The sequence below is a fragment of the Balearica regulorum genome, chromosome 6 (assembly GCF_011004875.1).
Source record: "Balearica regulorum gibbericeps isolate bBalReg1 chromosome 6, bBalReg1.pri, whole genome shotgun sequence".
NCBI lineage: Eukaryota > Metazoa > Chordata > Aves > Gruiformes > Gruidae > Balearica > Balearica regulorum.
Window position 1 is genome coordinate 36,568,460 of NC_046189.1, and position 15,468 is coordinate 36,583,927.

Below are 15,468 nucleotides of genomic sequence, written 5' to 3' on the forward strand. Positions count from 1 at the left end.
AGGAGGAGGAGGAGGAGGAGTTCTCCTTGGAAATAGCAGGCAAACACGCAGCCTGCGTCCCTCTGATAAGTAAGCGTGAGCTTGTGGCTCTGATGCTGCACCAGGTGATTATTTCCCAAAGTAATTCCTGCGGGAGGTTTGCCGTGCAGGGAAGGGAATAGCCCGATGCCTGCGGATCAGGCATGGCTTTGGAGCGATGCCATGCGGGAAGGCTGGGGGAGAGCAAAAACGGGGGAGGAAGATGCTGACCCCCTCCAAAGGAGCCCGTTCTTCACATATATATCCCCTCTGCATCAAACGCATCTGCCTGAGCAGCTTCAGGGCTGTTACTTTAAATCATACGTAGAAAAATATTCTCACTGCTCTGTTAATTACAACGGCAAATTGAACAAATGCACTTACAGCGCAGTTGCTGTCGCCATTTCTACAGCGGTGTAATTCATGCTTGCAGCCCATGATAGGATTTTTTAATGTCATTACACAGTGGGGCAAAGTCTTCATTTTTAATAAAAATACAAATGCTAAAATGAAATGGATTAATATCTAATTTTACATCTTCATTTACATGATGTGCAAAATTATCTTAAATATTTGTTATGGATGGAGTGGCTTTCCACCAATTTAGGCTTTTTTTCGTCCTGGAGAATGTTAACATAAATTGTAGCATAAATCATCGCCTTGTAGAGTACCAGAAGGCGCATATAAAAACCCATATCTTTACTGCACATATTTCCCATTAACCATAATCTATTAGTAATTGAAGTTCATTACAAATTCTTGTAGACTTTATTGCTATCATGCTGCATGACATAGTGAACCTGGCTTGCATAACAAGAAGTCCTTGCTGGGAAATATCCTATTAACAATGACAGTGCATTTGTCATTGTGATAATAAATCCAAAGCTGCCTGTAGATTATAAATTATTGCGGCGCCATTTCCACTCTTGTAGTTTAAAAGTTTTGTCAGCACTTCCATTTTAAACCCCTGCTTTTCAGGCAGTTATAACTTGACCATAAAAAGCTGCAGCGAGCTGAATCTCAGCTTACAAGGTCTCGGTCCAAGAGTGTGTTTCTTCCCCCAGTGAGATTCATATTCCATCCACACGAAAATCTTAGAAGCAGAAGCTGTGTTTATGACAGATTTTTTTCTTCTGCATTTGCATAGCTTCTAATTGGAAAACCCAGGACATTTGACAAGCAATTTGTTCATAATCTTTCTAAAGATTGTGGTAAAGTATGAAAATATATCAAGACAAAAGGATGGGTGCTAGGTTGATCTGAGTGTTTGCTGGTTTAACACCTGAAAAAGCCTCAATCCTTATCTCCAGGTGCCACAGACTTTGGGGAGGCATTGGCCAAACCCCACTTCTCTTCAAAGGAGAAACCGAAGAGAAATGGTGCTACCCATATGCCTTGCAAAGGTGTTTTGAGGATTAATTAATAACGCTGAAATTCTGGCATCCACTCAAGTCATCTTTCATCATGTTTGTGCAATTCTTTGAGCTCTATATAGGTTTTAAGTGTTATTAAAAGAAAATTGCCATAGAGTTGAACTTTAAGTGTTAATTATGACTTGAGATATAAATGACATCAGGTCAAATCTTTCACCATTTAACTCCGTAATTGACTTCAGCTCGCTACACCAGGGGATATCTATCTAGCTGAATGCATCTGTCTATCATATTTCTCAAGTGCCTATAGCAATGCATCCAATTAACTGGACGTAAGCATTATGCCTCAGCTGCTCCTAAATGGCGTAGGATGAAGCCTTCACCTCCCTGAAATCACCAGAAAACTTTCCCTCCCGCCAGCAAGGCCAGGTTTTCACATCAGCTGCAATAGATGCTCTGTCTTGAAGTATCGCTCGTGTTTTCATGGGGTGGATAGCGGAGTTTGCAGTAAATATAGTAATTGTCTTTTCACATCACTAGTGTCTTCCATCTGAAAATGCCCCAAATTACTTTAAAATCTTGATATGCAAAACTGCTTAACTTACCACTGAGGTGCGGCAGTCTCCTGGGTGAAATTCAGCAGCTGTTGGATGGTTCATGGCACCATTTCACAGCGATTTATGGCAGGAGGAGGAGGCGGCGGCTGTTGGTGGTCAAAGTGGCAATGCCGAAGAGCAGAAAGTAATTACCTGGGCTGGCACTGAGCCGAGGCACGGGCACTAACGTGTCTCCTCTGGCCAAAATCGCCATTAGCTCACTGCTTCCCCTCTTCCTCGGCAGTGGAGTGGTGGGACATGGGGCTGGCTCAGGATGAAGCCCGGTGCCCACCGCCACCCCAGCGCATCCAACAGCTTGCGCCAGTGGTGGAACCAAGGGTCTCTGCCATCAATGGGCTTGACACCAGCTGTTGTGCTACCTACTCTCTTGGTGCTCCTTCATGCTAGTGGCAATGGGGAGTTCTCCTACAACTGTCAAAGTCAGCCTTCATTACCTCATACCTCCCAACGCCTCCCGTCCCAATATTCCCACTTCCCTTGCACCTCAAGAGGTGCTTCACCACCAGCCTTTGCTACCCAGCAGAGTTCATAAGGAAGTCAGAGATGGATCTGATGGGTTCAAGTGAAAAGAATGTATCTTCTCTTTTTGCTTTAGTAGGATATTCCTCTTTCCATTCCTAGATGGTACCTAGCAGACATGCATGAGTGTGTGGGTCCAAGGTGGTACTGGTGTGATTCAGGATGGTGCTTTTTTTTCAAGAAAGGTGAACTGCTCTAAATAAGCACCAGAAAAAATTACAGCATATTGAAGATTTCTTACTCAGTTTTGTGTGTTCTGTCTGTATGATCAGGTTTCTAGCAAAAAAACCCCAATGAACACAGAAATGACCAAATTAATGACTCTCTGAAATCCTTGAACTGAAACCGTGTCATACTTTCCCACTGAAACGGAATATAAGGACCTAACATCTTTAAGACTCTTAATGCTATAAATGCATTTTTGTATTTTTGTGCCTGTGGTTTTGCAGAGGTGGCAATGAGGTATCATTTATTTTGGTGAGGGCAAACAGGATATTTGCCAACACGTATAATTTCTTTGTTTTCTTAAAGAAAATGAAATGACATTATTTGGAGGCTCTTTCAAGGATCTGGTGTGTTACAATGGATTCTGGCGGAGATGAATTAGTGGCCAGAGTATAGGTGATCTTGCCAAAAATGAATAGCAATGCAATTTATCATACGCTTCTGTAATTTATCTCACGACCATGTATTAGATTAGATAAAGACAGAAAGACATGTGAATTGGATGGACTGGACTAATACTGAAAACTTACACCTGCTTTTATTGAGGCTGACAGGAAGATTTCTGTTGCCTGCATTGCAATCAGAATTTGGCTTCACATTTTTAATTTGCTTTGAAGTATGATCTTGTCCAGCAACGAGGAAAAAAGCTAACTCAACATTAAAAAGTTTGTTGATCGTGTCTGCTATTGCATATTCAATACAAATTTGCCCCATCATATATTTCATATACAAGCATTTAAAAATTGTGAATATAAAGAACACTTAGATGCTTAAAAATAACAGTTATAAGCAGCTGTGAAACCACTCATGACGTGCTACGCTGTTTTTAAGGTAATAAACCAATGGTTTATTTTGTCCCCTTCCAACAAAATCCAAACTTCAAAATCCACATTTCTTACCAAATTGGTCTGTCTGTAGGACAGCCAGCAGCTCAGAGTGTTTACCTACACACAATAAAAAGATGTGCTACACTGCCTTCAAATTCAGTAATATCACCAGGTACCTTCTTTAGGCTTGTTGCGAACCAGTGATTGATATCTGTTCTTTTGCATTGCTTTCCTCTCATATCTCTTTGTCCTGCTGCTATAATCGATCACAGATTTTTCCATCAGGCTTCATGTCAGATTAGGATAGTGAACATGACTTGCTTAGAACAAACTGCTTCAAAGCGCACCGATGCAAGCTCAGGAGTCGAACTGCTCGAAAAATGATTGTTTTGGGCACATCCATGAAGGCAGAGCAATAGCAGGGAGTTGGAAATGTGCCTTTATGGTAAGGGTTTGGAATTGCTCCTCTCTATGAAGCTTGACACAATCAAAGCTGCCACCATGGGACTGGTATTTTAAGTGAGGAGCAATGCCCGGCTCTTCATTTTCCCAATTCAGGAAATTTCTGCTTAGAAGTCAGTGGATGTAGCTGGCAGGATCCGCACACATATTCTGCCTGGGATGTGAGCTGCAAAGTCACACTTAGCTTTTGTGTTTGGTGCTTTATGCGTGCTATCAAGAATTGAAAGGAATGAAAGCCCAACAACTTTCTCTGCTCTGCATAGAAATATATTTTAAAGATTCACAGTGACTAGTCTTCCTAGGAGAACTAAACTATCAATTCCTTACTTGAAAAACTCTTTGGGGGATTACTGCTTGTTTTTATAGTGCCTAGCACAATCAAGTCCTCATCTTGGTTGGTGGTTTTTAGGTGCATCTGCTGTGTAAGTAACAAATGATTGATTTTTTGTGAAGGATATAGCATTATTTATGGAAAAGGATTGTAAGGATTTGATCCAAATTTGGATCAGCGATTGTGGATGAGTTTGCTGACAGCAATTTCCTCCCCCATGACTGTTGTTGTTCAGATCTATAAACCCTGAAGAAGGGGTGGCTCTTCCCACAGCAGCTGGGTGACCTCTGGGACTCCTCCTGAAAGAGGAACATATGTTAAACCTTTACATGGGTCAAGAGAAGACAACAATGTATTGGACAAGAAGGAACATCCAGTGTCCAGTGCAGGAGGTCCCTGAGCTGAAATGTTGAGGAAAAATATCATATGTGTTTGGCTCGGTATGTATAAGATGTATAGGATACTCTTCCCTAGGTCCCCACCTGTAACCACAGCTGGAGAGACACTAACTAAACAATCATGATAGTCCAACCATTTAGCGCTTGTTGTAGCCCAAGCTGAAGTGACCATCACTGGAGATACTATACAAGACATTCATAGAATCACAGAATCATAGAATGGTTTGGTTGGAAGGGAACCTCAAAGATCATCTAGTTCCAATCCCTCTGCCACGGGCAGGGACACCCTCCACTAGGCCACATTGCCCAAAGCCCCATCCAACCTGGTCTTAAACACTTCCAGGGATGGGGCCTCCACAACCTCGCTGGGCAATGTGTTCCAGTGCCTCACCACTCTAAGAGTACAGAATTTCTTTCTAACATCTAATCTAAATCGACCCTCCTTCAGCTTGAACCCATTACCCCTTGTCCTGTCCCTACACTCCCTGATAAACAGTCCCTCTCCAGCTTTCCTGCAGGCCCCTTCAGATACTGGAATGCTGCAATTAGATCTCCCCGGAGCCGCCTTTTCTCCAGGCTGAACAACCCCAACTCTCTCAGCCTGTCCTCACAGGAGAGGTGCTCCAGCCCTCTGATCAGCTTCGTGGCCCTCCTCTGGACTCGCTCCAACAGCTCCATGTCTCTGTTGTACTGGGGCCCCCAGAGCTGGACGCAGTACTGCAGGTGGGGTCATTGCAGCACAGAAGTATTGTTACCTGTTTTACACACTAAATCTCTTCTTCCTCAATTCAATTTTTTTTCCCTGATGACTGACATCTGAGCCCAGGGCAGGCACTGGGCTGTTGAAAGCAGTGCTGCCACAGCCCACGGGAGCATGAACCCTGACATCCTGCATTTAATCCCAGGGAAGACACAGGCAGTGGTGCGTTAGCGTAATACTTCTAAGAAAATTCTGAGTAAAAGGCTTTTTGCTGTGCCTGTGTGTAAAACAGGTTCTCTCAGGTTTTGCAACGTGAAAGTGGATGCCAACACTGCCTGAAATGGCAGCTTTCTGAAAACAAAACCCAAGAAGGCTTGAGAATCAGCAGTCACAGTATATTTTCATTGGAAGCTGTTACTGGGCTTGGGATCTTTCCTGAAATAAGTCAGGTAAACTGCTGCTGAGACGGACATACTGCCAGGGCAGTAGGCAAACTATGAAATAAATCCTCGAGTACCTATGGGCTGCTGTAATGCTGCATGGCTGCCAGCAGGTAACGGTATGGGGGGGTGGTAAAAAAAAAGACTGAAAAAAAAAAACCCAACTAAAAGCTTGTACTCTGCAAAAGGTAGAGGCTTTGCAGCACAAACTTTGCGATATTTCTGGTTCCTACAGATCTGGTTCTGGCTACTCCTCCTCTCACCGTGCAGAGGCTTTGAGGCTGTGTCTGAAGACAGCCCTTGCTCCAAGGCAGGAGCTGGGGTCTGCTGGAAGACAAAGGACCACGGCCAGAGAAACTGGGGGATTCTTACCTTCCAGGTGAACCTCAGGCCACCCGGCTGAACAGTTGATTTAAACCCTTGGGTAGCTAACCCACACAGCAGGAAAGGTTAACTCAGATTACTAAGGGAAACCTCATTCTGGAATGATTTATAGAGAGGCTACGAACGCCCTGTAACCAAACAAGGGACACAGATGCCATGGTTTACTGTTCAACTGGCTTATTGATGTGTAAGGTCATTCATCACACATTGCTTTAGACTCCCGGGCCAATACGCATAAAAGCCGGTCTCACAACAAGCACAGCCTTTTTGACTCCCATCTGCCCACAGCAGCCCTTCCAACGTTGCTAATTACGTCTCTGCACATTACTATATTGACTACAACTCGCCTCAAAGCCGCAGCTGTACTGATGTGCCCCAAGGGTGTGGATTGTGTTAACGAACAAAAAAGACCCAGGGTCTCCATTTAAGAACCTGTTTCAAAGCCCAGAAGTTACAAGCTCGACCTCTAGACAGCCACACTTCCATTTGGAAGGCAGAGTTGCTCCAAGACTGCCTTACTTGTTGCAATTTGTTTGCTGTAATTCAGATTCTTGTGTATATGTGGCTGCATGCTTGCATTAGCAGTGCATGGAAGGGCTCCGTTTCTTATGCAGTCAAAAAAGAAAGATAAAGAGTAGACATGCTGAGAAGACGGGATCAGCTAGAGAGGGACCCCAAGAGAGGCAGAGCCGGTGCTGTGCCTGGGCTGCGGTGCAGGAGAGGATGAGATCTCCAGCTCTTCCCAGAAGAGGCGTGAGTGGGGGAAGTGGCACTCCGGGGGAAGAGTTTCCTCTCAGATGTTATGAAAAGCATGAAAAGCAATTAAAATAACCTTAAAATAGGAAGGTCTCTTCCTCTTTTTTTTTTTTTCAGAACACACTTCTGCGCTCCCAAGGCTCTCGTTGACCTAGATAGAGGTAGAGGGACATGTCTGGCCTAATGCACAGGCGAAAGTTGTTCTGTTTATTAATCGGGGACATGTATTGCGGCAGCACTTGGCAGCCCAAGCCCTTGGAGCAGCCCGAGGGCTCGGGCTGTAGCTCCCCGCAGCACGTGGCCCCAGGGCCGTGCCAGGAGCGCCGAGGGCAGCAAGCAGAGCCGCCTGCACCCCCCGGGGGAACGCTGAGCAGAGGAGTTAAGCCCTGCTGTTTTTAGGACATAGGTATTTATTCTGTTCATTAGGCATCTTCATGCCTAGGGTGTTTATAAACCTTCTGCTGGAACTGGGGGAGTCAGGCAGAGTGGGGTGATGGGCGCTTCCTTCCAGGGAGGGCAGGGGAAGCTGAGGTGCAGCTTCACCTCTAAGTGCATCTACTTCACATGTGACAAACCTCTTCTTTGGGCTCTCCGTGTGATTTGGAGGAGGTCTGTGAGCCAAGTCCTCCCACTGCAATGTCTTCACCACTTACGTGGGTTATTTGCACGAAACACAGTGGTGCTCGCAGAACACGTTCCAGCAACACACAGCGCTGGTCCCAGCAGTAACTACGTGCCAAACAGCCCAGTTTTAAGTTACATTATTGGAAGAAACAGGTAATTCCGGTTTTATATACAAGATCTCAATTGCCTAATGCTTTTCAGTCATGAACCTCATGCTGAGAGCTGCCTCTCTGGAGCTCTGGCTGTGCACGCTCACTTGTGAGCAGGGAAAATAGATGTGGTGTCCTTGCGAGGATTTGAAGAGGGCTTGAGCTGGAGCTTGAGGCTGTTGTGGTTTTAATCTTAATAACAGGTAAATCAATGGGCAAGGAGGGTGGGGAAGAGGGAGGGAAGGGGGGAGAGGGCTACAATATCCGGCCAGTGCCACATAGTGATGCACACCCAAGCGCTTATCCATGCTCCAAACGATGGGCAAAACCACCAAAGACAATCCTAACCTCAGAGCAGTTGGTAGCTATGAGTGTTCCATGTGATGGCTGTGATTCACGTAAAAAATAGCAGCTTTTGCCCACCAAGTGCCAGACCACTGCTGAAGGCTTCGTAGGCTCACAGCCATGGTGACTTTTAGGGATAAGGCTGGAGAAGGACATGGGTGTGGCAGACTTTCAAAAACCAGCTTAGGATGCCTGGAAAGGAAATTTGGTGAGTGCTCTTAAAAAAAATCTGATTGTACCAACAGTGTCAACATAAATGGAGCAGGGAATAGGAAACTGTGTAATGGAGTTTTTTAATTACGATTCCTTTTGCTTTCCTAAAAACCATTAAAAAGTCATGATGTGACCAAACAGCTCGAGCCTACAAAATACTTCCAATTTTATTTTTATACTCATTGTGTCCCTTTGTTGATTTATAGGTATTGAAATAATAAACAAAGCCAATCTTATCTTTTACATCTGATACCATAAAAGTGGTAATTTTAAAAAGGTTACCTAGAATCAGTGCGAAGCTTTGATTTCTGTCATTAGCATATTTAAGTCTAGCTTAGGAAAGGTTTCTTCCCTGAAACACACATTTTGTTAAAAACTGTTTAGTGCCCATAACCATTCTGCTGATCTTCTCAAAATATGTTCTCCTCATAGGCCAGAGCTAACCTGTGCATATGAAATGAGTTCAGCTTAATGTTGTGTTAAGAGTTTCGTCTCTGGAGCAGTCGCTCTTCTTAATAACATGTAATCATATGCCATCTATTTAGTTTTCATTTAACTTGCCCCATACAAGCAACGAATCCAGTTTAATTAAATGTTCTTTTAAACAGTGAAATGACACTGGTTTGTATTTTAAAAAATCTATACGCCACAGGGCACCCTCAAGACACAAAATCCTAATAAAGAGGATGTAAGATGTACAGCTAATAATACAGAGCAAGTTTGACATTTGCAGGGTAATTTAGTGAACCAAGTGCTTCCTTACAGGCTTCACGTGGGACCGCAGTGGCTGCAGTACCATTTAATAGAAGATGAAGAGCCATGTTTGCAATAATGCTAATAAACAGCTAATCTGAAAATTAGACTAGCATGTGGCAAAGGGATGTTGTGCATGTATAATAAATGGTGCTCAGCGACAGGATGAAGGTTGGCCACTGATGCCGAAACCCTGGCGCAGCGTTAATCGGCAGCCTGGGGTGGCTGGGCAAGGCTCGGTCACCTGCGCCCCATGAGTCCCCAGGCTGCACGCTGCAGGGAAAGGAGTGGAAAAATGCATATTAATGCTAAGGGATGGTACCGGGGTGTAGGAAACAGGCACTGCAGGTACACCTAACAGAGCTTCAAATAGCCCTGAGGTCCTGATGACCAGGGGAATGGCTTTAAGTTCAACCAGTGCTTACTGGTCAACCCAATAAGAGGTGAGGGCAGGCGTTGACCAAGCATCCCCTTTTAGTGTTACTGTTCTCCAAGTTAAATCTGGTCTAACGCTAGCCAGTAAGTAATTTAACTCTTCTTTTTTCAAGGGCAGCATAAGGTAGAAGAGGAAAATGAGGCAGAAACGAGTGGTAAATGTTCATTTTTCTCCTTTAGAAGAATCAGGACCTTTAATAAAGTAAGTATTAGGGCAATGAAGAAATAAACACTGAAAGCATAGCACTCATTACTAAAATGAAAGTGCTTGCTAATATATGCAGTGCACCTGGAAATGCCTATTCAAGTAATTACAAAAGGGAAAACCACCGGGGAAACAGGCAAGCATGAAGACAATAGCCATTAGAAACAATATTAAATTAAGCACGCCTTTTGAGATCTACAAATTCACTGATTAAATTGTGCATTACAAACCCTGCCTTGACTTCACTTAGCTGGAGTCCTGGAGCGAACCTGCAAAATTTGAAAACAGCCTCTTGATTTGTATTGAGCTGCAATTTGTATTGAGCACTGCAATAGTGCTGTTCCTAACTTTGCTTCGTCCTGGGATTTTTAAAAGACCCCCAAAAAAAGTTTGGGTTTTTTTTCAGATTCCAGTTAACAGAAGGCATTGCACTCCCCCAGTCTGAACAAAACAAGGGCAGAAAAAGGGCACTTCATGCCATGCAGCCTTAAGCTTGGCAAATGGCATAAAGACCATCAAAATCAGCAGGCACCTTCTCATTGACCGAATAGCCCTTGACTGTGGCCTCCCATGTGCGTTTGGGTCAATTTGGCCACCCCAGCCCCTCTGTGCACCCATGATGAGGAGCCTCGTGTTTCCTTGGGGAGCCCCTTCCCACCCAGCTATGGGGCAGGATGGCTTCCTACCCTGCATTTTGGCTAAGGTGCCTTTTGCTATGGGGCAGAGCCTGCAGGTGGGGGGATTACACCCCCCTGTGATTCCTGCCCCTTGGATATTCCTACCCCAGGGACAGCTCATGGGGCAGCGACCGTGAGCCACGGTTCAGAGCTCGATCTGTTAAGGTGCTCACAACTGGACGGGTGTTTGCGTGTCTGTCCAAAGAAAGGGAGGAATAGAGACCAAGATACGACCTTACTGGTGACAAAACTGTATCTTCTTACAGAGACATGAGAAATGAGTGAAGACAGGGTTATTAATATGTTTATTGGAGTCTAGGGTTGTTTATAACCATTTTCCTATTGTTGATGAGATTTCCAGGGCTAATGGAAACTCTCCCACTTTCTCCCGTTCTCTGAGACATCTCCTAAAATTGATTGTGGAAGTCAGCAACCACTTCCAATTGATTTTGTGTCATTAAACATTAAAAACCGTGCACAGCTTCTGTAGAGTTCTTCCTGCTGGGAAGTGGGCTATCACCCACCAGAGATCCCGGGTTACTGCTAAAACCATGGATTAGATGGGAGGGGAGTAAAATTGTTAGAAAACTCTTTTCTAGCTAGCACTTTCTTGTTACAGCACACACACATAACATGTGCTCCTTCCTCTTCCAAAATCTGGGAGATAGGCAGCTTTATTTAATTTTTCAGCTTTCAGCTTTATTTAGTGGGAAGAGAAGGGCTGGATGGAGATCACTCATTTCTGCTTCTATCCACTTGGTTTCTCTCTGTTTTTTTCTAGGCAATGAGGTGCTCCTGCTTTGTTTGCTCATAGGGAGCCACTAACATCCTTCCTCCCCTCGTTCCCTCAAGGATTTCCAGTGAGCCAGAAGAAAATGGCACCTTTGAGAAGCCTTTGCTCCCAGGAAAGCAGAAAGTGAGGGCTCCTTCCCTGGTTCTCAGTTCATTCCCTCCATATGAACAATCTGGAGCCAATCTGCACGGTGCAGATGGAAATTCCCGTTTTAGCTGGTGATGGGCAGTGGGGAAGCAGCGAGCTCCTATGCAGCTGCAGACTGCAGGGCTCATATCTGAAGCTTATCATAGTGTAGGCTCTCCGGAGACATATTTTGGGAATACGTATATGTAAATGAGGCCTTTCCAAAAACACAGGGAGGTCTGTGAGAAATTAATTCATCCCCGTCATACCTAAATAACAGACCTCTGTGGTCCGAAGCTGTCAGGAGACCAGGAGAAAACTGGAGCCACACGGACCTTTCCCCTCCGTAAACCCATCGAGGTCTCTGTAGACCTCTCCCACCCCTTTGTGAGTCATATTTCCATGAGCTGTACCAAAAAACTAGAGTATTGATGGGCTGCTGAGGGGATAACAGCTAGATGACAAATATTAGGACCAGCCACCTCGAATGGTGAAGAGAGTCAGCTGCTTTGCTCAGATGTCCTGGATACAAATGGAAAAACACTCTGACTGAGGGACAAAGGCTCCTGTCCCTGCAGGGAGCACAGTCAAGAGGACAGCTTTTGTGCAGCATTTCAGACTTTGAAATTAAGGCTGGAATAGCCCATAAAGTGACACATAACATATTAAACACCTTCTGCATCTTAGGAAGCACAAACTAGGTGTTGCAAATGGAGACTCATATGGCCCAGCTGCCTCAGGCCATATGGTCACTCTGCTCCTCGCTGTGCCACTGTACGTTCGGAAATGCAGCAGGACAGCGGTCGGGATGCTGGCATGGGCAGGGAACAGCAGCACATGCGAGGGTGAAAACGATGCTGGTCGGACAAGGGCTGCTTGATATGCTTTCTCTGTTGGCATTTGTGGACTTGGTTCAGCTACTCAATTTGTGATATGTAGAGCAGCCAAAATAACTCTATGCAAAATAAACAGCTGAGAGGAGATGAAAATAGAGCTAATAATACAGTCATTAGGAAGACAGCCAAAGCACAAATTGCAGTGTCTAGTGTGAAAAGAGAAGTCAGAGAAGGGAAATGACTGTACATACCCTATGCCACATGGGGGACACAAATATGGCCCCAAATAGCAGCTGTCTGTAGCAAAGGGACAGCAAGAGGCTGTGTGGTCAGACCTGTTGGCTTGGCACCGGCCACCATCCCAGCAGGATGGTGCTCAAGTGCTGGGCAGGTCGTTCGTGGCCCTGCCTGGTGGGCAACAGCTCGGCAGGGTACAGCGGCAGGCAGGGCAGGAGCATCTCACACCATAAATTCGTGCCACCTGGGAAGATGGGAGCACCACCCTGCTACGACAGATGTGCAAGACACATCTGTGAGGGGGTAATTTTCTGGCAACAAGAAGAGTCATGATTGAGAGAGCCACAGCCAGACGTTTCAAACCTGCAAACTGACAGTCCAGGGAGGTCAGCAGTGTCGATGGAAAACCATCGTCACTCCTTGGATGGGCATCAATAACTGCGGCTCTGCGGCTGCCTCATCCTGTCTCGCGGAGGCTACAGTCCTGCAAGTGGAGCTTAACCTTGGTGCATCTTATAAGTCAGGCACAATACCAGAAGTGGTTAACAGTACCAGAGCAGTCAGGGATATTTTACTGCCGTTTTCTTGATAGCCAGTGTTTCTGATCCATCTAAGGTCAGGCAGTGTATTTCTTTTTACCCTCAGGTGGAAGCTAATGATAATGCAGCTTCTCGACCTGCCATTCACGGCACCTATTTAAAGTTGCTTGAAGAGGATGTGCAACCGCACGTCCTTAAACAGAAAACTTCAAGTGCCTTTTTGTGCAGAGTGCTTTTGAGTTTAGACCTACCTCCAACCTGAAATGGGAGGAAAGTCCTTCCAGAGAGCAAATAGAGGGCAATTAAATATATTCTTGTTTATATAAAAGCCTTCTGCCCAAGATGATCCAGGCTATTCTCTTCTGTACGAGCATTTCTGCTGTGATAAAACCACTGCAGAGCAAACGATGCAAGCCCACACTTCAGAAGTATTGACCGGAATGATTTCTCCCCGCTCCTCTCGCCGTCAGCTTTCTCAGGTGGTTCCCCTCCAGTCTGTTGCATTCTTAAAATGGGGAAAAAAAAATATCCTGATTTCTTAATCACAGGTTACAGAATGATTGTGATTTCCCTCAATATCTCTCTGTGCCTCTAGGGAAATATAGTCTTGGCCAATTTCTGGTATCCGTCTTTCATAATCCCCTGTGTACACCAAGGCAGAGGGTTTAATTAGTGGTGTGGGAATGTCCACCTCTTGAATGATTTTTGCCTGCTTTATTCTCTCATTGCTGGAGGAAGAATGTTAGAAGATTTTTAGTTTTCTTTTTTCTTTTTTTTTAAGTAACACCGTGAACCTAAGAAATCAAACATTTGCTGAACTATTTTTATTTACAAGTAACACTTAAAATTGCAGTAACAGGAAGGAATATGAGATCTATTCACACCCCCTTGATTTTCTGTCTCCCTTGAGGTTGTCAGAATTTCCACATATACAAAGAATTTTCCTATTTCGCTGAGGCACTCATATGGCCTCTGCTAGAAGTGTCTTAGCTTCTCACAAAAGTTCATTTTCTCTCCATGATACAGATGGGGGACCAAGATGCAGAGACCTGAACCAGATTTAAAAAAATAATTGTGGTGTCTAGAGCTGAGAGTAAAAACTAAATGGCAGTTTCAGGAGCTCTCACTGTGTGAAACCAAGAGGAGCTAGTAACTGTTTTTTCATCTTTCAATATCTGAATGTCAGAGGGTATTTCAATACCTCTGTCCCTCGCTGATGTGCCTGTGTTCACTCATGAAGCCTGTGCAAGTTAGACCTGCACTCCCAGCTCTGGCCCAAAGTGCTGACTGATCCCATGTCCAGTGGTGATGCAAACTTAGTTAAATATAGAGAAACACATCCAGAAAAGCACAAAACAGTGATGAGGGTAACTAAATAGACTTTGCAAGGACAGTGTCATGTGTCACAGTGTTCGCCCATGCAGGCACGGTCCACCTTTGCCAAGGTGGTGAAAGTGGCTCTTCTAAATAGATGTTCTGGATGAGCTGAATCAAGGCACAAAGATTTCCCTCTTTCCTCTTCACTCCTTGCACAAAGCAAAGCAGAAGATACCTATGCCAAATCATTTCATTTCTTCCAGCTTTACTGCCAGCCTTCGGGCTGGCTCATTCTGGACCTGCTGCAATCCAATCTGCTCTTGCTAATACTTCTAATATAATATTTATAACAGCCCAGGTTGAACCAAAGGCTACTTACGCTGACAGATGCCACAAGCTATATCTCTCCTTTCCCTTTTATTGTTTGGTAGCTTCTGGCAAAGAGGGAGAGGATCTGGTAATGAAATGTTCCTTCTCTCCTTTAAACACACAGGAACATTTTGCTGTGCTGCCTGTTATTCATGGGGGAGTAATCAAGTGGTTGCCGGTTGGTTATCAACGTGTTGCGGAAGGGCAGGATATGTGATTGTAGTGGATAAGATATGTTTCTGATTTAATTATCAAGCTGCAAACACATATCAGCTTTCACACTTGTGGCTTTGGGGACGTGCACGTGGGCAAACTCAGGTGCAACAGTGTGGACAGAGGGACCTTTTTCTGTAACGGCTGTAAAGTCATTTCTCTGTGACTAAAGATAATGAGTTCTGCAGGACTATAAATAGGTGTGGAGCTGTTTTGCAGATAAAGCATCCCTTTGCTACTTTGCTACAGCAGAACACTGGGGAAAATTCTGCAGGGAATAATATTCTCCTGGCAGATGGTTGGACCAGGAGACCTGCTTGACATTTTCCATGTCTAGTTTTCATGATTTATATAGCATCACCCCTTGGAAAAGCAATTCTGAGAGGACATTACAATTCTATGATAATCCACTGTACTTGAAAGAGAAAAAAAATGCCAATATAAATATGCGTATCCCCTACGGTTGGAGCTAACCGACTTCTTCAACTCAAGTTCTGTTTGAGTTTTTCAACTTTCTTGGCTAGAACGACATGGAGTTTTTTGCTAGATGGCTGATTAAGCAAATTTCCATAGGAATAATAGTGATT